The sequence below is a fragment of the Amborella trichopoda genome, chromosome 6 (genome assembly GCF_054954075.1).
Source record: "Amborella trichopoda isolate Santa Cruz 75 chromosome 6, AtrichopodaSantaCruz75HAP2 v2.0, whole genome shotgun sequence".
In the NCBI taxonomy this organism is placed as follows: domain Eukaryota; kingdom Viridiplantae; phylum Streptophyta; class Magnoliopsida; order Amborellales; family Amborellaceae; genus Amborella; species Amborella trichopoda.
The window spans coordinates 18,906,363-18,929,622 of NC_142341.1; the positions used below are offsets into that span (position 1 = coordinate 18,906,363).

The 23,260-nt window shown below is 37.5% G+C and overlaps 1 long non-coding RNA gene across 19 annotated transcripts in view; it reads left to right on the forward strand.

Annotated features, from left to right (window-relative positions):
* Nucleotides 1-367: 367 nt before the first annotated feature.
* The window catches only part of LOC148781652 (uncharacterized), a 38,996-nt gene continuing 16,103 nt past the window's right edge, over nt 368-23,260 (forward strand). For 4 of the 19 annotated variants that reach the window (XR_016057838.1, XR_016057833.1, XR_016057832.1 and 1 more), the window contains exons 1-2: nt 658-853; nt 1,662-1,726. This is a non-coding gene — a long non-coding RNA (uncharacterized LOC148781652). Of the gene's footprint in view, nt 854-981; nt 1,054-1,661; nt 1,727-1,831; nt 1,914-1,995; nt 2,259-2,515; nt 2,954-3,426; nt 3,814-12,123; nt 12,791-23,260 lie in introns of those variants that run through there. The other 15 variants (XR_016057825.1, XR_016057823.1, XR_016057819.1 and 12 more) reach the window with 14 other exon arrangements.

A 23,260-nucleotide genomic window follows, 5' to 3' on the forward strand; every position in this document is an offset into this window, starting at 1 on the left:
TAAACCATGATTTCCCAAAAATTAGGCTTCTTTCATACTCTTAATTTTATGGACCCAACTATTTTCTATCAATCTTAATTTTTAAGAGTTTAAAACGTAAATTTGGGTAGGTTTCGTACAATATTTCTATAGGTGTGTGTTGTAGGGTAGACCTAAATATCAGTATTTTTTTAGTTTCTAAAATATCTAGAAATTTTATTTTGATTGTAAAATCCCACGCAGGTAAGCCCCCACTTAAGTCCTCCAAGCTAAAAGATGCAAGTACCTTATTTATTTCAAGCTCCTGGCATAAATTTTCATCAAACATATATCATTAGAAAATCCAAAACGTAAGGGAATATTTAGGTCCTTTAGCTTTGGTGAAAACAGGGATTTTCATATGGTTTGACCGTGTCAAAATTTTGAGAGAGAGAGAGAGAGAGGGAGAAACAAAATTTAAAAAGACTCAAATGAGACATAATTAAGGGGAGGGAAGAGTACCGATCCATCATCATTCAAACTTAACTAGCGTGTAAAAGGGTGGCCTTCCCTCACCGTACTCCCAGATTGAGGGGCTGGTCATTCTTTTTGGCTTTTATTATTATATCTTTTTAACGCTGTCGTACTTTTATACGATGTAAAGGCATACAAATTAAAGTTAAAAATTACAAGATTAATGATGACCGTCCTTTCTGTTTGGGCCATTCCCATGTCATGTTATCTAGAGGGAGAAAAAGGATCACGGAGTAATGATATGTAGAGAGAGAAAAAGAGGAGCTCGAGGTCCGACGCCATGTGTGGTCAGTTAGGGTTTCTTGTCGCCGCCTCTATTGCAGGTGTGGCCTGTTTCAGATCGACTTTTCGCCTGATCCAGGTGCACATACACAATCTTCTCTCTCTCTTCCTCATTTGGAAATGGTTTCTGACGGCTTTCTTCTTTGTTTTCGTCTTTTTCTTCTTTTTGATCGGAGTTTCTCTTTGATCGGTTTTTTTTTTTCCTTTATTTATTGTCGTTCATTTCTGAGTATCAGTGTCTAGAATTCGGTGGTTCGTCTCGAGGATCGGCTTTTTCTGGTCTTGTCTTTTAATGGAGTTTCTTGATTATTACGGAAATCTCGTCTTTGATTCTTTATTTTTTGGCTATTTAGATACTTCGATTTGTCTTAAGAGATAATTGAGAATTCTTGTTCTTCCTGTCTCTTTCTTCTTTCTCTTTCTCTCTGTGTTTTGCTTTTATTTGGAGTTGATTTCTTTAGTTTACGGGCGACTTTTACCTTTGAACCTCGTTTTGCTTTTCTATATGTTTCTAATCTATGGTCTTAGTGTGTGCTGAGAGAGAATTCAGGATTACCATCTCTCTCTCTCCAAAAACTAAGGATTTCATTTGAAAAGTGACCATTGTTTTGTTTCAGGCATCAACTTTGTTTGATTTGGAATCTCTCGTCTGGATGCCTTTCTCATCTTCTCTCTCTAAAAATTGAGGATAAATTGTTGACTCTCATGTTGCTTCTTCTCCAAATGATTATGTTTTTTCTTTCTCAAATTTCTCTGACAAAAAATGTTTGTTCTCTACATCATTTAAGATATTTTTTGGCTTCGAAATGAGGTATTATAGCCTGGATATGTCTCCTCATGAAGATCCTTATAATCTAATCTTAAACCAACATTTTTGTTTGTTACAGGATATTCATTTACCGGAATGGCATTTTGATGAAGCTATTGGCTTTTCTAGTGGTTTACCTGAAAGGTAATATATTGTTTCATTATCATTCTTTATCTGGCTGGCGTGAAAGTTGAAACTTTAAACACTAGAAATGATCTAAATTGGGCATTGAACTCTCTTATTTTGCAGGCATGTTTTGATGGCTTTTCATTGTATTATGGTGACCTTGCGTGACAACGAGAGAGAGCACGCTTGTGGCCATTCATGTGAGGTACATGCCTGTGCACATGCGTGCTCTTTCTCGTTGTCACCTAAGTATTCTTGGCATTACTAGAAGGTTATGGTTTTTTCAGGTGTTCCCTCATGCTAGGATGCTCATTATTAGTCGAGGTTTCTTAGCATTTGTCTGATTTCTTGATGAGTTGCGATTTCTTCCTATTTTGTATGATTTTTGAGAAGATCTGTGTATCTCCAGAAGAAGTGTATGTGAACCGTGGATGTAGAATTGATTCCTTTATTTGGTTTTGCATACTTAAAAGTTGAGATAGTAGCCTGTATAGAACTGTCAAAGTCTCTTGATAATAAAAATAAATAGTTGTCTCTGTAGCTGGAAAAATATGATTTTGCTGTTGTTTCTGTTGGATATCTTGTAATCTTTCTGTCAAACCCTAGCCTTGCTGCTTTTTCTGGCAATGGGGTGCCTTGTTTGGGGTTTCTAGATTTTAATATTCTCGCATCAGGTGTGATGGATTTTATACCTTCAGTCGTCTATCATTCTTCAGTTGACATGTTTGAGATTCTTTTACGGATTTCATCTATTGTTCATGAACAAATTTTCTTGGGTTTACATGGTTAGCTTGCTATGGATCTCAGGTTATTCTTTTAGGTTGCTAATTGAGTTCATCCCCACTCTTGCTCTCCTCTCTTTGGATAGCTGACGATGACTTGCTCACTTCATGTTTGCCCTTATGCTTCTTTGGGCACTTCCTTATGGTTTCTGTATGAGAAATCATATCTTGGCAGGCACGAGAATGTTAAGTAGGTGCTAAGGAGATTTATGGATCTTTGTCCCAAGAAGCTTTAGTTTTCACGCCAAAATGAGATAATTCCTTTTTACTACTTAAGAGTAGTATGGGGACCCTAAGCTGTGTCAAATAACCCTTTTGTATTTTGGGTTTTTGAGATTACATCAAGCAATATTTGAAAACTCTTGAAGTCTGCAAATGTTCACTTTATAGTTGTTACTTGTAATCTAGAATTTGGTTTTTATCAGCTCACTGTATTGGAAGATGTTTACTACTCATTTTATTATTCTTGTTCCATGGGTTGCCATTCATTATTTCGTGGGTATTGAATTGACTTTGTTTCTCCGGCTAATAAGCTGGATACGATATTCCTTTGATATTTGCTGTTCTCACAATATAGAATTAATCTGCATGCGCTGGCTCATTATTTGATTTCTAAGGCCTTCGCAATATATGAAAATTATGTATAGATTGGATGTGTGGTATTTGTTAGAATATCCTTGTCTATTTATTTAGGGATGATAAGTTCTCACTAATATTTGATATCTTGTTGGCAAAAGGTTTGGTGAATGGTGATTGTGATATCTGCATGATGATTCTTTTGGTTTTTGACAATTTGTTGGTAGTTTGTTATATCTTTGAGTTGTTCACTAGGTGCAGTTTTCCCTATAAAGTTAGGGCTTTGATTGAATAAAATTGAAATTGAGATAACTATCCTATAGTGCTTGAATGGAACTCAATTTTTTGTTTTTGACAAAGGAACAAGAAGTTTTAAAAGAGAACGATGGCATAGAGAACTACTCAAAATGACTAGGACAAACGAAGATCCTCTTACCTGGCACATAAAGACTCTTCTCAATTCTTTAGTGGCAAAAGCCTCCACCTCAACTGTTATGATTTTAGTTAAAAAATGAACTTGTGGAGTTAGGACATGCATAAAATCGTACGAGGGTTTGTTATGATAAGTGATGCAAGTACTGCTTGTAATTCATGTATTTTGTGGCAGTATCGATGCTTTATAAACTTTTGAGTGGCTTTTTTGTGGTTGGCCAGCAAATAATCTAGACTTGATTATAATCTGTGTTGCACTGTACTGTGTATTATTGTGGCATACGTTTTATGTGATGGATCTATATTGCTGTGGTATGATATTTAAATACATAATTTTCAGCTTTTGGAAAGAAATTAATATGTAATTTTCCAACTAAGAATCAAACTGCCTATTTAGATAATTTTTCTAGGCCGATATTCTATGTGTACTTTTCTAATGTAGCATGCTATCCAAAACTAAGAACCCCAATATGTTATGATGGCATATGCAAGGGTACAAGTCATATTGCTTAGTTTGCACAACCCTTTGATCCATGATTCTTTGTGGTTGTTAAATTAGTTCTCATACGATTACACCTTCTTTCAGCTGGAAAATGCATAACAACATGATCAATAGGTTAATAATGTTTGGCATTTCATACCGAACAAGTCTAGAAGTATGGTACTTATACCATCATTGATGCATTTGTGCACCCACATTTATTCATAGCACATTCTTTGCATGAGTTATATGGAAAAGAACTATTATTGTAAAATAAAATTAAATGTCTGCAAAGAATAAATAAGTAACATGATAAACTAAGATATTCAACACTCCTTGATATTTTATACTACTAAGAATTTTTTATTATAGTCAGAGGATTCTTTAATAATATTTCACGTAGGAACTGGCTTCAAGCAAGCGGTGCACTAAATAGGGTTTTGGGTGGGGTAGGAAAAGTGAAAGGGAAGCACTGGGCTTAGCTAGAAGAGAGGCGGGGGAGAAGTAATAAAGCAGAGCTCAAATAGCCAGGGCCGGTGGGGAAGGGGCACCCTAGCATACTAACCTCACACTAAAAACTCTCTTCTGTGAAAGCCAAGCCACTATAGAAGCGAAGCTCCAAGCATGTCTACACTATACTTAAGCTTCGTATCCTAACTTCAAAGCACGGAAGCAGGCTAACTAAAGCTAGCCCCTCAAACTATTAACTCTACTCAAGTCAAGCATACACACCGATGCTATGTGGAATGATTGCCTGAATACCCTTGGAAAGTCGCCTGAAATACAGCCCCAAACTAGTGTTTTTGGATATAGAGTGAGAGAACAAAAAACACTGAACTTGGTCTCTCTCTCTCTCTCTAGAACTCTCTTCTAAACCCCCATCTAGATGATAGAAATTACCAAGTCCTGACAATATTCAAAGGAACGAAAAACTCACCTGAAAGTGACTTAAATATTGGAAAAGATTATAAACAAGGGCCCACCTGAGATTACTGTAGCACTATGGGGACCAACCTGATCATTCTGGGACCTGTTGAACTGGCTGCTCCTGGCATCGATTCTGATATTCTCTGGTTTGATGTCAGTTCATTGTTCCCACTGGTCTGTGGCCTTGATCCGACGCGTGTAACCATCGATTCGACTTGCTGGTCCGTCCAGTCTTAATCAGGCATATGCGGCATGTTAAAATGCAGCTCTTGTGGATGGCTTTGGAAAAATTATGGTGTGTTTGGTTGCGTTTTGTGAAACATGATCAGTTCGCCCTTGATGGCCATCATTTGCCACTCATTTATGATATGGACTGCAAGAGGTGTAGTATAACATTGTTATACATGCTGCAGCAAATATAATATATAGCTTATAATATGTATCTTCTATATTTCTCAGATATTTCGGACTACAAAGAGGAAAAAATCGGAAATGTCATTGGTCAACCGAAGGAATCACTTGTTGACATAGTTTGCAATTCGCACCATACTCATTAGCAATGTGTAATAGCATGTCGTTGTATGTTATGGTAGGTCATAATGTACACCCTTGTAATGGAAAATCCATGGCGTGGTACGAATACGGATTAGAGTAGTCAAACCCAACATCTACTGTCCATGTGGGTAATTGCACAACTTTTCCCCCCTCCTTTTTGTGGGAACCATTGCTTAATTCCACTGGCCATGGATGCACAGATTGTGAATGTTGGTTAAGAGATCTTGGACACTCTTCAGGAATCGGGCTTGGGTCAAGGCGGTAGCAGCTGGGTTTTCATAGCACTACATCTCAAGTTCCATTCCTAAGTAAACTTGTCAGAAAAAAAAAGAAGATCTTGGACACTATAGTTGTTGGGATATGATATCCCCCTACTCATAAATACTTCACATGAAATCCTTTTAAAAATATATAAGCGTACATATTTTGCATGTGTGGCAAGTATTATGTTTTTTTTTGAGAAATATGTGGCAAGTATTATGTTACGTGTCTAACTTCTTGGATATTAAATAAACTTTAATTTATTGTATATTAGTAGACTTTAATAATATATCACTACCCTATGTTATCCATCTAAAAGCATAGCATATTATTAGTAATTGCATTCCACAAATGTACAATATTATGTATAGTCCACAACATTTTTATTGAAATTCTTATTGTCATTTTGAGTTTCATTAACAAATCAAACATCTATTTGGTGAACTTAAAGTATTAGGTCATTGCACTACGTCCCATGTTAGAGTCCCACTTACCTACTCGAGAGAAATAAATGCTAGCAATAAAAAAACACAAGATCGAGTTATTGATGAAAAAATTGTTTCATTACACAAGCAATTCAAGAACATAAATAATAAAATAGTCACTTGTACAGGATGCATCTCAAAATATACTCTTTTTCGATTTTTGAAGGCAATCTAATTGAGATGGTACCATAAAAGAAACTATTGCTGTATGTACAGTTTTATATTTGGAGACTTCCATTATAAGAATTGATATAAACACACCCATGCACACTCATGACAATCTATGTGCAAGTTTGTATGTGTATATGCATGCATGCCTCTATATTTTAATATAAAACATCTATCAAAGTTTTCATAATTCAATTGCTTTCAGAAAACATTTATTTGCAAGTACATGTCTATCTCTACGCTATATTGTTCGACTTGCATAGTTCCATCTAAGCATTATAGACAAGTGTATGAATGCAATCATTGTTGAAAGTGAACTGTCAAACATGTATGAAAGCCGCAGTCAATTCCATTGCAAAATGAGAATTGCAATTGGTATGGGCCTTCAGTGACCATTCCTTGGTATCTTCCTTATTTTCCCTTTCCAATCAATATGCTGCCAAAGAGTCAAGAAAAAACAAAAATCTCCTTGTCAAAGTAGAATTTCACATTAATGTGCGAGCTTCTTGTGATGAATGGATAGCATAAACATGTGAAATGGATTTGAATAGAAGAAGGATCATTATGCCTGCTAGTATGAAACCATGTCTCCCATGGAAATTTCACACATACCATGGGACAGATTTTTGGATATCCCTAATTTCAATGGTTTACTGATTTAAGCCCTTGCTAATCTAGTGTTTTGGTGTCGAGGTTATGTCATGTGTTTGATCTCTGGGATTGTTCCATGTTATTTCAAGATATCTGTTATGTTTGGACTGCAATAAAAGGAGAAATTGTGTCTAATCAGAATGCTGAATAGCATAAATGGTTTTTATAAGAGTTATGCACAGAAATCTAAAGAAAACATATTCCAGCACGACTTTTTTGGCTTAGATGCATCTGAAGTTTTCCTGTAATTACGAATTCTAATAGTATGGAACTATTTAACATGCTAACAATTCATCAGTATCATCATCCTCATCATCATCCAAGACTTGTCCCAATTATTTGGGGTCAGCCATCATATAGAGACGTGGTAAAAGTTCTACACTGGTGGCCAACTAAACACAAACCTCCTTTCTCATATGGGCTTGGGACTGGCAGAGTTTAACATTCTGACAATTCATTCTCATAAAATATGTATCTAGTACTTTTTTTGTCTTTTTATCTTCACGTATTTTCAGTATGTATAGTTGGATGTCTCAAATAAAATGCATACTAAATTATTATTCATTTTTGTTGTTATCTTTATTAGCTATTTTTGTCTTTGTGCTTTTTTCCTTCATAATTATTCTCTCATGAAGTAAAGAGTAATTGAGCTTGGATGGTCTCAAGGTTCTACCCCTTTACCTCTCTCATTCTAATCAAAGGTCTTATCACTCGGCTAAAGCCTAAGAACCACATGAAGAAAAAATTCTAAATATGAATTTTGGGATTTGTACCTTTATCTTTTAATTTAGTCACTAAATTTTCCTAGTTTCTTCTAATGTTTGGTCTTTTTTTTATATTAGTGAACTATACCAGGACTTTTGTGATCGTTGACTTGATTTTATAGTGTTTCCAGTTTTTTATGTTTCAACTATGATTCAACTATGATTGTTAACTTTGACATTTTAAATTAAGACAAAACGAGAGTTATTATTCAATTAGACCTTCATTTGGATAAATTACAATTACTATGCAGTAAATATCATTCCACCCACAACATTTGCAAATCCTATGCGTTTTTTAGAATATTTTTTTTATTTTTTATTTTTCTAGAATTAGAAATGAAACTTGTAATTCCCTTTTGCAAGGCATGCCCTAAAGTATGAAAGTTGTGTTTTTATAAGCTTTTAAATTTTGATGTTGCTTCAAGCATGCCCTTTGGTGGGTTGTTCTTGAGACAAAGATCACAACTATTTCTCTTTCTGTTTTATTATATAAATTCCATGATTATATCATGTTTATGTCATTTTTATTCTGTTTAATCTTTTCAATCATTAAGAAACAGAATGCTGTTGAAGCATGAACTTTGATGTGCGAAGCATATGACAAGCCCTTCATTTGTCTGTCATTATATTTTATTTTGTTGAAGATAAATTTGATGGCTGTTTTTGGTATTCGTTTTTTTTTTCTTTTTCATTTCTTCTTTTGAATTATGCTTCTAAATCCTCCTTTCGTCAAGAAGGCCATGTGGAATCTAAACTAAGGTTCAAATATTCTTCAACCAATGCTTGTGAAGGTATGTAAGAATGTCAGAATCTTGATTCCTTCTCAACAATCAACTTGATTTTTATCAAATGATTGTGAGAGTTCTTTTTGCTGAAGGCTTCATAGGTATGTCTTCTAGGCATGGAGTTGGTCATACAATTAGCCACATGAATTAACTTGTCACAACTGCTTATTTGTTTAATGTGACTGTTTTTCTAACTTGATGCCATTAACTTTCAAAGTTTTACCTATTAGAATATATCAATTTGTAAATCTAAGAACTTATTTGTGTACCTAACCATTTCTATTTTGCTTGTGAATCATACAGTGATTATTCATAATGATTGAGAATGTGTTTAGTCACATCTAGTTTTAAAACTTTTGTTGGTTGGTTGTTTTGTTGATCATATCATAAGTAAACAATGTATGCGAGAAGTTTTACCCATATTCTGTTTGTAATATTTTATAATCATTAACTTCTTGTTATTTCCATTTTCCTGATTTGTTATAATAACTAGTGTAAAAGGTTTATCCTTTAGTTCTTAGTTGCTTAGGCCTTATTCTTTAAAAGGAAATTTCTACCTCCTTATTGATTATTTTGTATTTAAAGAGTTATTTATAAGATATATGACTACATGCTTGTGAAAATCATTTGCGTGTGAACTTTTAACTTCAAGGAACACCATTGAGAGTTGGCTCTTATGGACACATGAGGGCTTGACTTTCTTTGTGTTTCATGTTCTAAGTGAGTTATTTATGTGGTGTAATTGTCTCAAAATTAAGACATAGTTGGGTAGATCTTTACATATAACGTGGTGGAAGGTACCGTATTTGAAGATGCCTCCTAATAACTGTTACTATTTACTAGAAACCATTAATTGGTAAAAAATATTTAGGCGACTAGATATTTGTGGAAGATGGAGATGCTCTTTAGGCTTGGGACACGCCTCTATTTCTTCCCTCTCTTCCTTTCTTCCAAATCTTTAGGGATTTCAGAATGCTCAAACTTGTAGGGGATACGTTTTTATATAAGCATGTAGGAGAGACGATAGAAATTTTTTGTGAGCTCATGCTCATAAGCATGTGGGAGAGGCTTTCTTACAATTTTCTTCTACAGTACTCTATCTAGGAAAAAAACACGTCTTGCCACGATAATTTGTTTGTGAAGATGTGGATCATGGGTGAATGTTAAAATTAGGGCGAGCAATGATTCAAAAAGCGGACTGCCCAGTGCCTAGGCGGTCTGAAAGGCCTGGGCTCATCGCTCAGGCCTAGGCTGCCAATCTAGGTGGTCTATCCCTGGGCGGCCGCCTAGGCGGGCGCCTAGCCCTGGGCAGCCGTCCAGGGCCTGCGCCCTACCCAAGGGCTGAAATTGATTTCGGTAGGGGCAAGTTTGGTCATTTTATTTTGTTTTTAAGAGCAAAAAATTAGGGTTTTAGATTCATTTGAACCCTAAAACTTGTTGGAGCCAATTTTAGAGAGAGAGCTTCCAAAAATCTAGTTTTTGGTGAATTTTTTAGGATCGAAGGGTTTCTCAAACTTAAAAAAAATTGATCAAAACATCACCCATTGATATTAGATTTACTTTTTGATGTTTTACAAATTTATTAGGGGTTTTTTTAGAAGATTTTGAGTATTTAGAAGCATCTTTGAGGGTGGAAGTTTGAAGATTGAGCAATCAAACTCTAAGTAAGTGATTTTTTTTATTGCTTTAGTAATTTGCATTATTTTTTAGATGTCTTCTTCGGGATCTAATAAGGGTGGTGATCCCGGTTGGAAATATGGCTATAACCTAGATCCTAATAATAAAAATTGCATAAGATGCAAGTTTTGTGAAAAGGATACAAAAAGGGGCTTAAACCGGTTTAAGAAACATCTTTCTGGTATCAAGGGGGGATGTTGCCCCATGTAAAAAGACTTCTGATATTGTTAAAGAGGAAATAAACAATTTTTTGAACATGATGAAGATGGAAAAAGATGAGAGATTTGCCTCTAAAGCAAAGATTAGGTTTGGGGTTCGGGTCAGTTTTGATGATGATGATAGTGATGAGGAAAGGAAGGGATGTCAAGAGGTTGAGCAATCTATTATTAAGGGAAAGGGGAAGGGAGTTGTAATTGCTTCTGATTCTGGGAGTAAGAAGCCTCGGGTTAGAAGCCCTATGGATAGTTTTTTACCTCGACCTGACCCTGAGGTTGCAGAAGAGAAATAAAAAAACAAACCACTATTAAAAATAGAATTAAGAAGGAAGAGAGAGATGGAGCTGCATATTATCCTGCTACATGGTTTTATGAGGCGGGCATTCTTTTCAATACCACTCGCTTAAGCAACTTCTATGCTGCGATAGAGGCAGTTGGCCAATTTGGCCTTAGGATGAAACCCCCAACCCCATATGAGCTTTCAGAGCCTTTTTAAAAAAAAGGCAGTGAGTGCCACGAAAGAAGCTATAAAACTTAAGAAGGATGCATGGGCTCAGTATGGGGTTTCTATTATGACTGACGCTTGGAGTGATAAGAAGAGAAGAAGTCAGATGAATTTTCTTGTGAATTGTCCTGCAGGGACTGTCTTTTTGAGGTCTATTGATGACTTTGATCATATCTACGATTCTCATTACATATTTCAAGTGATAGAGAAGGGAACCAAGGAGGTTGGGGAGCATCTTGTTGTACAGGTTGTTATAGACAATGTTGCTCTTAATGTTGCTGCATCTAATTTGTTGCGTATTGACACCATGTGCAACACATTATATAGACCTCATGCTTGAGGCTCTTGGCGGTTTAACCGAGATATCAGGTGCAGTGAACAAGGCCAAGTTAGTTAGAAATTTCATTTACAACAATCATCTCACCCTCAGCATGATGCGTTCCTTTACAAAGAAGAAAGATATTGTGAGGCCTGGGGTCACGAGATTTGCGACTTGGTACTTATTCTTAGATAACATACATTCAAGGAGAGTGCAGTTGAGGCAAATGTTTTTCTCGGATGAGTGGAGAGCATGCAAGTGGTCTAAGGATCAAGTTGGGAAGAAGGTGAGAGATATTATATTTTGTAAGCCATTTTGGAGAGGGGTGAAGGGCGCTCTTAAGTTATTTTTTCCTCTTGTCAAAGTCCTTCGCATGGTTGATAGTGACAAGCTTTCTATGGGCCACATATATGATGCTATGGAGAAATGCAAAAGAGAGATAGCCCAAAATTTCAATGATGAAGAAATCCGCTACAAGCCTGTTTTTTAGCTTATTGATGAGAAGTGGGATAGGCAGCTACATCGGCCATTGCATGCAGCTGGTTATTATTTGAACCTAGCGTTTTTTTATATTGACAAGGATATACAAACAAATGACACAATTATGAATGGATTTAATGAGTGTGTGAGGTGCTAGTGCCTGATCGTGATATGCAAGATATTATATGCGCTGATGAGCTAATAAATTACAAGTGCTCATTAAAGTCTTTTGGAAGTCCAATGGCGATGAGGCAAAGGGCCAAAATTGATCAAGGTATTAATAATATTCTTAAGTTCATCAAGTTCAAGTGATTCTATTATTTATTTATGATTTTATTCTATATCTTTGCAGCCCATTGGTGGAGTCAACATGGGTTTAGTTCTCAAAATTTACAAACGTTGGCCATTCGGGTATTAAACCTAACCACTTCTTCATCTGGTTGTGAGCGTAATTGGAGTACTTTTGAAAGGGTAAGGCCGTAAGGGTAATTTGTATAATTTATAAATATTACACGAACCATAGATATTAGATTTTAATTAGTTTCATTTGCTTTTGTTAGATTCATACAAAGAAAAGGAGCATGCTTGAATAAAAAAGGCTCAATGACGTAGTCTATGTCAAGTACAATGGATTCTTGAAGGACAGGTTTGCTAAGAGAGACTCCAGTAGATCAAAAAATATGGACCATGCTATGGAGTGGTTAGCAGATGATGATAAGGTCGAGGGGCATGAAGGATTGACATGGGACATGGTCATGGATGCTTTAGGGACATCAGCTAACCCTCCTAGGGCCACTAGATCTTCTGCACAGAGAACAAAGATCGAGGAAGAGGAGGAAGAAGAGGCTGATTCAGAAGAGACGGCGGAGGACGGGGACGACCAATATGTCGAGGAGGGTGACAACTCCGTCGACTCCGATGAATATGATGCCAATGCAGTTGACCCTAGATTTTCTGATGATGAAATAAATGATGAATGTTGATTGTTGAATAATTATTAAACTTTGAAGTTTGAACTTTGATTGCCCCCCCCCCTTCCCTCCCCCACCCCCACCCTTCCCTCCCCCACCCCCACCCCACACACACACAATATGTAATAAACCCCTAGCCAAAATAGGAATCCTTATCTTGCGTATTTCTTCTCTCTAATTTCTAGTACTTTCGGCTCAACAACTTACCCAATGTGAGAGGCAAGATCAAGCAGCAAGAGAAACCTCACGCCACAAGAAAAGGAACTCAATTCCTTCCCCTTTAAAATCTTCCAAATTCACCCAAGAGCTACTAACCCCAAATTGAATAGTGATAAATAAAAAATTCAGCCACATCCTTGAATTTTAATAAAATAAAATAAGACATGAAAAATTCAGCTTCTCTATTGATTGTGATTTCCATCATCTTCCCCGGGTTGGAGAAGATCTGACTGAGTCGGGTTGGCATCACCATGGAACACAAACTGATTTCGATCATAGAAGATTGGGGAGATATTCCATCTTCTTGGCAACTCCAATTCATAAGTATTATAATCAATCTTTCTTCTGGTTCTTGTAAGATTCGATCCTCTTGGCTTTGAGCTTTCCAAAGGTGCCAACAAGAAATTGTATGTGGTCTCACATACACCATCACAACATCTCCACTATCAAACAGTTTCACACGACGATGTCGGTTCACAACTTCTTGGTACTTGTCATAGCTCTCCTCCAACGTTCTTCGAACATTCTCATGCGACTCCATATATGCAGTTATAATTACAACATCTGGATCTACAGTCACATGCAGGTAAAGGAATTAAGACATGAAATTGTAAAGGAGGCATACCATAAACTAGTATAAAAGAAGGCTTCCATGTTGACCACTTTGGAAAGTTATTATAACCAAACTCAGCTTGTGATAGCACCAAATCCCACACTTTCACAGTTTCTCCTCCAAACTCACTCCTCAACATGTTAGCTACACTTCTATTAATCTCCTTGGTTTGGTCATCTGTCTATGGATCATAAGCACTGCTGAATTGCAACATAGTACCCATTTTTCCTTAGGGTGTCTTCCAAAATGACTAAGAAATCAAGAATATGGTCTTGGGAAGTCGATGCAACTGCATTATCTCCTTAAAGAAGAGAATAGCAACCATAGTCCTCTTACATGATATAAAGTGTGCCATCTTAAAAAATCGATCCACCACCACCATAATTAAATCATATCCCCATGTTGTCTTAGGGAATCCCACAATGATATCCATGGACAAATCAATCCACGGCCTAGTCGGGACAAGTAATGGTGTGTAACGACTTACGTTTCGAAAATTCCCTTGGCCACTTGACATACTTTGCACGTACCAACAACCTATACATCCATCATGTGTGGTAAAAAATTCTGGTGCTCCACCAATGCATTAGCCTTATCTCTACCAAAATGACCACTAAGGCTGCCTCCATGGAAATCCGATACAAAATGCTCCTGTAAAGAAGTATCAAGAATACATAACCATGTATCATAAAATAAATATCCATTCGAAAAAATAAAATGGTAATGAGAGGAATGATCACCTGAACTGCACTTCAACAAAATAGGGCTGAAGTTGAGATCCTCCAAATATCCTTTCCCAATAGCTTCAAGACCCACCACATTCATAGCCAAAGTGCCTGAGAGGTAAATGTCAGTTGAGCTCATTGGCCACTCAATTCGGATCATTTGACTGGTGACGCAGAGTGAATGTGAACTCTTCCAAGTAAGCCACCCACTTTGCATGCCATGCATTAAGCTTTTATTGGCTATTGATGTACTTTACTGCATCATGATCAGTGTATAGGATAAATTTTCACTGCACCAAATAATATTGCTAATGTCCTAGGGCTTGAACATCTATATAGAACTCAACATCATACATGAATACTTCCTTCTTATCTCATTGATTTTTTCACTTAAGGAAGAGACTTCTTTTATTAGCTAAGCACTGCACCAATCACTATGTGAGAAGCATCACTTCTACCATGAAAACCTTGTTGAAATCTGGCAATGCAAGCAATGGAACATTCGCCATCTTCTCTTTAATGGTGTCAACAGCTTTGCTTGAAGCTGAAGTCCAATGGAAAGCTTCACCTTTCAAGCACTCGGTGATTAGGTCCACAATAGTATTGAAGTTTCTAATGAACCGAACCTCCTATAGAAAGTAGCAAGTTTATGGAAACTTCACACCTCTAATACTGATTTTGGAATCAGCCACTCTACTTTAATGCGCATCTTCTCAGGATATACCTGCACCCCATTGGAAGATGCAACATAGCCCAAAAATACTAAGCTATCAATCATGAAGTTAAACTTATTGAGATTGATGTATAACTTCTCAGCCTTTAGCATTGTTATTATCTAACATAGATGATCAACATGAGCATCGACATCTACATTGTAAACAAGTATATCATCAAAATAAACCACCACAAGTGTGCCTATAAAAGGTCGTAACACCTTCGTCACAATGTGCATGAATATACTAGGTAAATTTGATAGGCCAAAAAGCATCACCAACTACTCGTACAACCCCCGCTTTATCTTAAAAGTGGCCTTCCACTCATCTCCTTCGCGTAAGCAGATTTGATGGTAGTCACTTCTCAAGTCAATTTTCAGAAATACTAGGCTCTAGTTAACAGGTCAAGCACATCATCCAACCATGGAATAGGGAACCGGTATTTAATTTCCCTCATATCTACACACATCCTCCATGATCCATCTTTCTTAGGGGTAAGAAAAGCCAGTATTGCACATGGGCTTATACCAACCCTTATAAGCCCTTGTGTCAACAACTCATCTATTTGCCTCTAAAGCTCATGGTGCTTTTGAGGGCTCATCCTATAGGCTGATAGATGAGATAACGGCCTTGGGAACTAAAACAAGCTGCCCCAAGTCCTTCCCCACACGTGCATAAATGCACCATGTCTCCTTTCCTCCATAAAGTGCCGGAGTGAGAGAATAGTTAAACCGTTGTCTAAGGGCAGTAATACGTCCTTACGACCATCCTTTTGAAATATATAAGTATTATGCTCACCATCATTGAGCATAATACTGTCAGTGACGTTAGTAGGAGTATGTGGCAAGCATAATGGTGCAACATCACACCAAACCTCATCCTTATTGAAACCACCAATAATTAGGCATTGAGAAGTAACACGTACCTCAACCCCATGTTTGAACCATGCGACCTTGTATGTGTATACTTTGCAACCTTGAAATGCAACTTGTCTACCGTCTCTTGAGAGTCCATGTTCTTGCAATTCTTGCTATCAACGATGATGTTGCACACTTTGTCATTATCCGTACACCGGGTTCGAAATATGTTAGTCCTCATCCGACTTTCTTCCTGGGGTGCACATGGCAATGAGAGAACACGACGAACCAACAAGTTTTCTCTTGGTCAACCACCACTTCATCAACTTGATCATCATTCTCAACTTCATTTTCAGCTGCAACCACTGGGTGTTCTTCACGGTCTTCCCCTTGTTCAATTTCACATTTAGCTTCTACAAAATTAGCATGGCGTTGAGCTGTATGCAACCAACACTATAGGGCTTGAGGCCGCATCTCATTGCACCTAAAACATCTCGGACTGGTGGCCCCTTGGGCTCAGGTTCGTACTCGGGCACCAAAATTTGGGCCATCTTTTGCTGCAGAAACTCCTCGGTTGGAGGCACCGGTTTCCTAGTTTGTTGTTATCCTACTCGGTGTGGTTTGGTGTGTGGCTACCCCTTTTCTTTGTCGTTCCTTTAACTTTTAAGGCAGCTTAATAGGATGCCTCCAATCGAATCATTGATGTAGTGCAAGCTCATCCTGGATTGAACTTTGCAGCCTCGAAACATAATGCTCCACCTTTTGGTAGGTCTTCACTAATACATTGCATAAAGCTAAACATTAACACTCCTCTATATAATTTCGAATGGATTTTGTACCTTGATGCAACCTGTGAAGCTGTTGGTACATTGTTTGTGAATAGGTCAGCGGGAGAAATTGCTCATGCAACCTTGCCTTCATCTTGGCCCATGCTTTGATTTATTGTTGCCCTTTCTGACCCGTGCTTCTTGAACTTGATCCCACTACACTAATGCAAGTCTCGTAAATTTAAGAGCCCACGAGTTTGATCTTCTTTTGAATCAGACAAGTCTTTCCAATCAAAGATGCGCTTAACCAAGCTCAAGTAGCCTAGAAACTCTTCTAATCAGGTAGATCAACTGTAATAGCTGAATTGGACTCTCTATGCTCATATCTTTTTGCATCTCGATATCGATCAGATGAATCCTCCCACTTTGTGCCCCTCCGCCAGCGATGTCAGCCTCGGGGTGGTCGGCTGCCCGACTCTTCATCAAATCGATGCTCTCGTCAACAAATTGAAAAAAATTGGATGATTGGACAGATCATCAGTCCGCTGTGACCCAGACTTGCGCTCCAATTCATGGCAATCTCCATCAAGACCCTCACAATTGGGATCCAACAACACAAAAAACTCTTCGTATGGGGCAACTTGTGGCTGGCCTCTCCCTTGTGGCAACCGTGCAACCATCTCTATAAAATTGTCAAGTCACGTTCATGCAGTTTAGCTTGACATTCCTAGGGCCACACCCTCCACGACCGCTTTCGAACCTCGCTATGATACCATCCAACCTCTTTTCAATCTTATAACGAGCGAAAATATACGGCGGTGAATCAAGCAAAGAAGATGAAACACTTTTTTTCTTTCATAAAAAAAAACTCTTCTCAGAATATCGAAGTTCACGTTTTCATGGGATGTCCCCCTGTTAAAAACAAAAACTCAAAAAAAAAAAAGCAAAAAAACATCTGTATCTCATGTTAAGGAAGAACTCTCTTCCTCTTTCATAAAATAACTCTTCCCAGAATATTGAAGTTCAAGTTGTCATGGGAAGTCCCCCTCTTAAAAAAAACCCACAAAAAAGAATAGAAAAAAAACCGCTCTCTCTCATGTTAATCTCTCTCTCTCTCTTCCCACCCCTCTCTCTCTTCCCACCCCTATCTCTCTCACCCCTCTTTCTCTCTCTCACCCCTCTCTTTCTCTCTCTCTCTCTCTCTCTCTCTCTCTCTCTCTCTCTCTCTCTCTCTCTCCACACACACACACACACATACACTAAAGCAGCCATTATTTAAAAAAGGTCCATCCGGCACCGGTCTTGGTGTTGGGTAGACACCAGGCGCACACCTTCTTAGGAGGCCTAGGGGGGTGCCTGGGCGGAATCCTAGGGCCTGAACCCTTTTGTTGGGAATAAAATGCCCTTGGCGGTACTTTGGGTCATTTTTAACTACTGAATTTTTCATAAAAGGCCTTTGGGGGTATTATAAAACCCCCAAAGTGCAAACATAATGGAATCAAAGCCTGCCTAGGCGCCCGCCTTAGGGCATTTCCCGGAAGAAAATTTCCAATCAACGATAACTAGAACTTAGAAGACAATTGTTCTTGAAAAAAATGATTTTAAGTGATCAATTTCAAGTTGAGACTTTCAACCATGAAATAATGACAAATCTAGGTCCCAGAGAATTAAGTATGTTTCAGTGATTGGAACCCAGATAATCAACAAAGGCCTTAGTTCCTAAACCTTTCTAAGTTGTCGACCCATTCATGGTTTCTCTAATTTGTAAGTTAAGATAAACACCACATGCTGAACAAACACTAGCCGGAACCCATCTTATGGGGCACTTAGAATACATCTTCCACACAAAATGGAAGAATATTGAACCATCATGCAAGTATATCTTTACCACCCGGAACAATTTTTAGTAGAAAATTTCTACCAAAGAATTCAAAACTCAGCTACCATTACAAAATACAATACTGAATCTCCATTATTATTCCAAAGAAGTCACAAACCACTTTATAGTTCCTAATGCAGCTGAAAATGTGTAAATAACCCTACAACGTTTAAGGGCCACCAGTACCATAATAAATACAGTTTACAAGCAATAACATAGTTTCACTCCTTAGAACATTATTTTGAAGTATTACACGAACTTCATTGTTAAAAAGAACCCCTAGGTTCCACGAAAGATTTATGTATCAAGCATACACTAGACGTTTAGGAACAATAGCATGACAATAGAAAATGTTAGTATTTGCCTAGAAAGTTCTGCAAATTCCAGATGCACTCAGAATGACCAAGATGTCTTAGAGTTTAAAAGAATACCAAATAAAATAAATAAAGAAGTGTTAAGAAAATACCAAAGAAAATAAATTAAGAACCTTAGGGCACCAAAGATTCTGCGTGCGCGTCGAGCGCTTGGGCGCTAGGTGCCAGGCCGGACACCTAGAATTATTTGAAAAACTATAAACAGCAAACCACTAGACAAAATGGGAATCCTTATCTTACCTATTTCTTCTCTCTGGTTTTTAGCACTTTAGGACCTAGAACACACCTAATGTGGGTGGGAAGATTATGCAGCAAGAGAAACCTCATGCCACAAAGAAAGGACTTCAACTACTTCCCCTTTAAAATCTCCCAAATCCCACCCAAGATATAAATGAAATACTTTTTTAGTCCCTCTAAGCTAACAAACCCAAATTGAACAGTGATAAATAAAAAAATTTCTCCCACGTCCCTAAATTTCAATGAATAAAATAAAACTTGAAAATTTCAGCCTTTCTATTGATTGCGATTTGCATCACTAACTCTAATCCATGCCAAGTGTCTTCATAGATTACCTGACCTCCAGCCTCCTCACTGCTTTAACATACTTGTTAATGAGCATGCAACTTAGTGAACACACACACACACACACACCCTTGGGTTCCTCAAATTCATCAATTAACTTAGTTTATTAGGCATCCCTTGTCATTCTCATGAATGAGGTATGTCAATACGTTTTCCTTAAATATCATATTGTGATATGTTTATGTGGTGAGAGAGAGAGAGAGAAGCGGGAGCAAGCGGACTCTATGATGTAGATTTCAGTTTAAAGCTTTAAGTTTCCTTCATGAATTCCTGGTTAATTTGGGTACTTTGAAAGTTAACTTTCTTTGTATGTGGGTTCCTAGAAAAGGATTGTGTCCTAGATGAATAAGATATTTAGTGATCTACTTCCTTTTGGATTGAGATTGATGGATAGGTCATTGATTTACCTGAAGCCAATATTTAGTAGGATTAGATGTTTTGTATCTATATGGCCAAGGCAAGTAATAGAGATGGTGATTTTCTTTCCAATTTTGATGGTGCTTATTCCTTCTTTGGGTTGTTAATGCTCGTCCCCCCACATGATGTTGATGCCATGAAACTCTAGTTTTGTTTTCAGTGTGCTTTTCTAATTTTGATGGTGTTAATTTCATCTTTGGCATGCCGATGTGTCTCCTTCTCATGGTTTTGACCCTAGTGTTGTTTTATTGCAGATGCTAAACATGCACAACTTACACTCATTCAATCCTAATCCTAGCATACTATCTATTCTCGCTTACTTCTCTTCAACACACCGATCCATAAACTTCCAGCATCGCAACCCATACAAGACCATAGACCAGCTGTACAATTTCTCATATATCGAACCCTAAACAACCCATCCATCATCTTTACATTCATCCCTCAACCTAACCAACCTCACTATGTTACCCTCCATGTTCCGTTAACTATCGCTAATTAAATGGTTATATAACAACAAGGACCCGGTTTATATGTAGACAAACCCACATATGTAGAAATGTGGGCCTATTAATAAATCTATTTTTGATATCGATTTTTGGACTTAATTTCTTAGGACATGTAATCTTTAACATGGAGATCATGAATATGAAAAATAAGTAAAATTTGAAAACTAGAAATAATAATTCTAGTTCTAGTAAGAAAACATTTGGACCGTTAGTTTCCATTGTTTTTAGATGGAACACCTACTTGCAGCCATCTTTAAGATGGATGCTTTACACTTTTTGGACCGCATATGTAGTCATGTGGTCCAGCCCACATGAAACAATTTTCCTAATGGCAAACCCATTATTAACTAGCCATCCTCTTTGCTCTAATTCTTCTTTCCGCCTTGTCAGTCGTGCATCCATTCATCTTTTAGAAATCTAGCCAAACTTGAACCCTAGTACCAATCCCTTCCCTAATGCAAACCTAGATGAACCAATCCCATCTAACCTTATCTAAACTCTAATTCTTACCAAATTATTCATACCCATCGGCACCTGCACAACCTGATTAACCAACCTCATTTAGAGAGCTGGCCACCAACTACTAAACTGAAGCCTAACTCTTCAAGATCCTCAATACCAAGCTAGCCATCATAACCCTAACTCTAGTAACAGTTTGTTCACTCATCATCATCATCATCGCTTTTTTCCAATTAATTGGGTTCGATTAAACGAATCCTAGTTCGCCATTCTGTTCTATTAAGGGTCATACCCTTAGTGAGGCCATAAGTCACCATATCTTTTCTCACTACTTCCAACTATGTCCTTTTGGGCATACCCCCCTGAGCCTTCCACTTGAACTAGCTCACACCTCTTAACAACTATATACTGGGACTGTGCCACACATAGTTAGCCCACTTAAGTCTACTATCTCTCATCTTATCGCCTATTGGTGTGACACCTAATTTTTCCGAAGGGATTCATTTCATATTCTATCCCTTCTCGTCTTGCCATTCATCCATCTCAACATCCTCATCTCCGCTACACTCATTCTGTGAGTATATTGTTTTTTGACAGCCCAACATTCTGCCCCATAGAGCAAAGTTGGTCTCACAGCTATCCTATTGAACTTTCCATTCAGCTTCATTGGTATCCGGAAATCATATATAATTCCGGTTGCAAATCTCCACTTCGCCCACCCAGGTCTATTTCCATGTGTGACATTTTCCTCAATCTTTCCATTTTTCCAGATTATCGATGCAATACATCAAAAGCGTAGTTTGTATGATATTTCCTACCCCATCAATCGTAACTACTTCTTTGACTCTAGTCCTATTATTATTAAACTTGCATTCTATATACTCCATCTTAGTCCGGCTAATTTTAGAACCTTTTTAGATTCTAGAGCATGTGTTGATGCCGTTTCAGGTCTCATCAATAAAAAACTATGTCATCTGCGAATAACATGCATCATGGTACCACATCTGTTAGGTGCCTAGTGAAGTCGTCTATAACTAAGACAAATAGTATTAACACTTTGTTCACTACTCAAAAGTATTAACACTTTGTTCATTGCTCAGTAAGGTTCAGTATATCGCTATGCTAGACTTATTTTGACCCAGCCTTTGCTATAAGACCATGTAAGTCTAACAACGTATTATATTAGGTAGTAAGTATACTGCACGCTAGGGCTTAACACCCTTTGCTTGCCGGTTTAACGGTCCGCTTCTTAACCTCCTGAACCGGTTGTTTCTCTTGAAACACTACACTACTATTTCTTTAACACTACTTGAACTGCTTGATGAAGGGCAGGAAGAAACTATATTCCTATTGAGCTATTGAAACGAGCCAGATAGCTTCTATGCTCAACATCTGACATGAGACCGGATTGTAATGAGATAGATTTCAATGAGCAAGGAGTTTGTGCCCACTGGCTGATTTGTGGGTGAGACTCTCCACCAAGGGAGTCTATGTGGATGGAAGGACCTAAATGCTAATTGGAGGGCCTCCATTTTTTGCTAATTGAAACCCCTTATTAACTTGTCCATGCTTGTTAATGAAAATGGGAGCCTCTTGCTATGAGATTATGGGTCTACAATAAAAATGCAAGGCATATGTTTGTTTGTATGAACTTCTTGATAGAGATCAAGCAATAAGTTGCGGCTCTGTCTTCTTCTTCCTTTTTTGTTGGGGAGTGGTAGTGTAGGTAAGAGGTGGGATTCGAACCCTTGGCTCTACATTGCCAGCATTGGCTCCCCAAACCACCTATCGAAGAGCCCCTGGTCCAACAATAATTGCATTTATTTTGGTTATAAACTGAGATTGTACATCTATTTTATCATTTTAGCTTAATTAAGAAAATTGGGTTACTTATTGTATGGTGTTTGACTATGCAAATTTCCTTCGTAGATGAAATTTGTGATGGGGTTTTAAGTATATAATTGACAAGAGTTGACCAAGGGTTTACTTTTGTTGTTATTTGGAGCATAGCTGGCAAGCTTTCCTAACAGGGGTAGTGATTCTGCCCGGAATTGTGTTCCCATGTTCTTGGAATAGTAACCTGGTCAACTACAATACCATGTTTGGGGGGATCACGAGCCTAATCTCATAGGGGTAGTGCAACAAGTCCACACACACATTCTTTATATATATATATATATATATATATATATATATTGTAACAAATAAAAGAATTTAGGTAATAAATTCATGTCAATCAAAAAAGAAATAACACACACATATCCATCAAAAAAAAGAAAGTACTAAATGCATATGTAAAAAGAAAAAAAAAAGAAAAAAAAAAGAAAAAAAAAAGCAATTATTATTTAAATCGATATTCCTGAAATTTTATAATGGCAAACATTCTTGTATATGCTTCAATTGC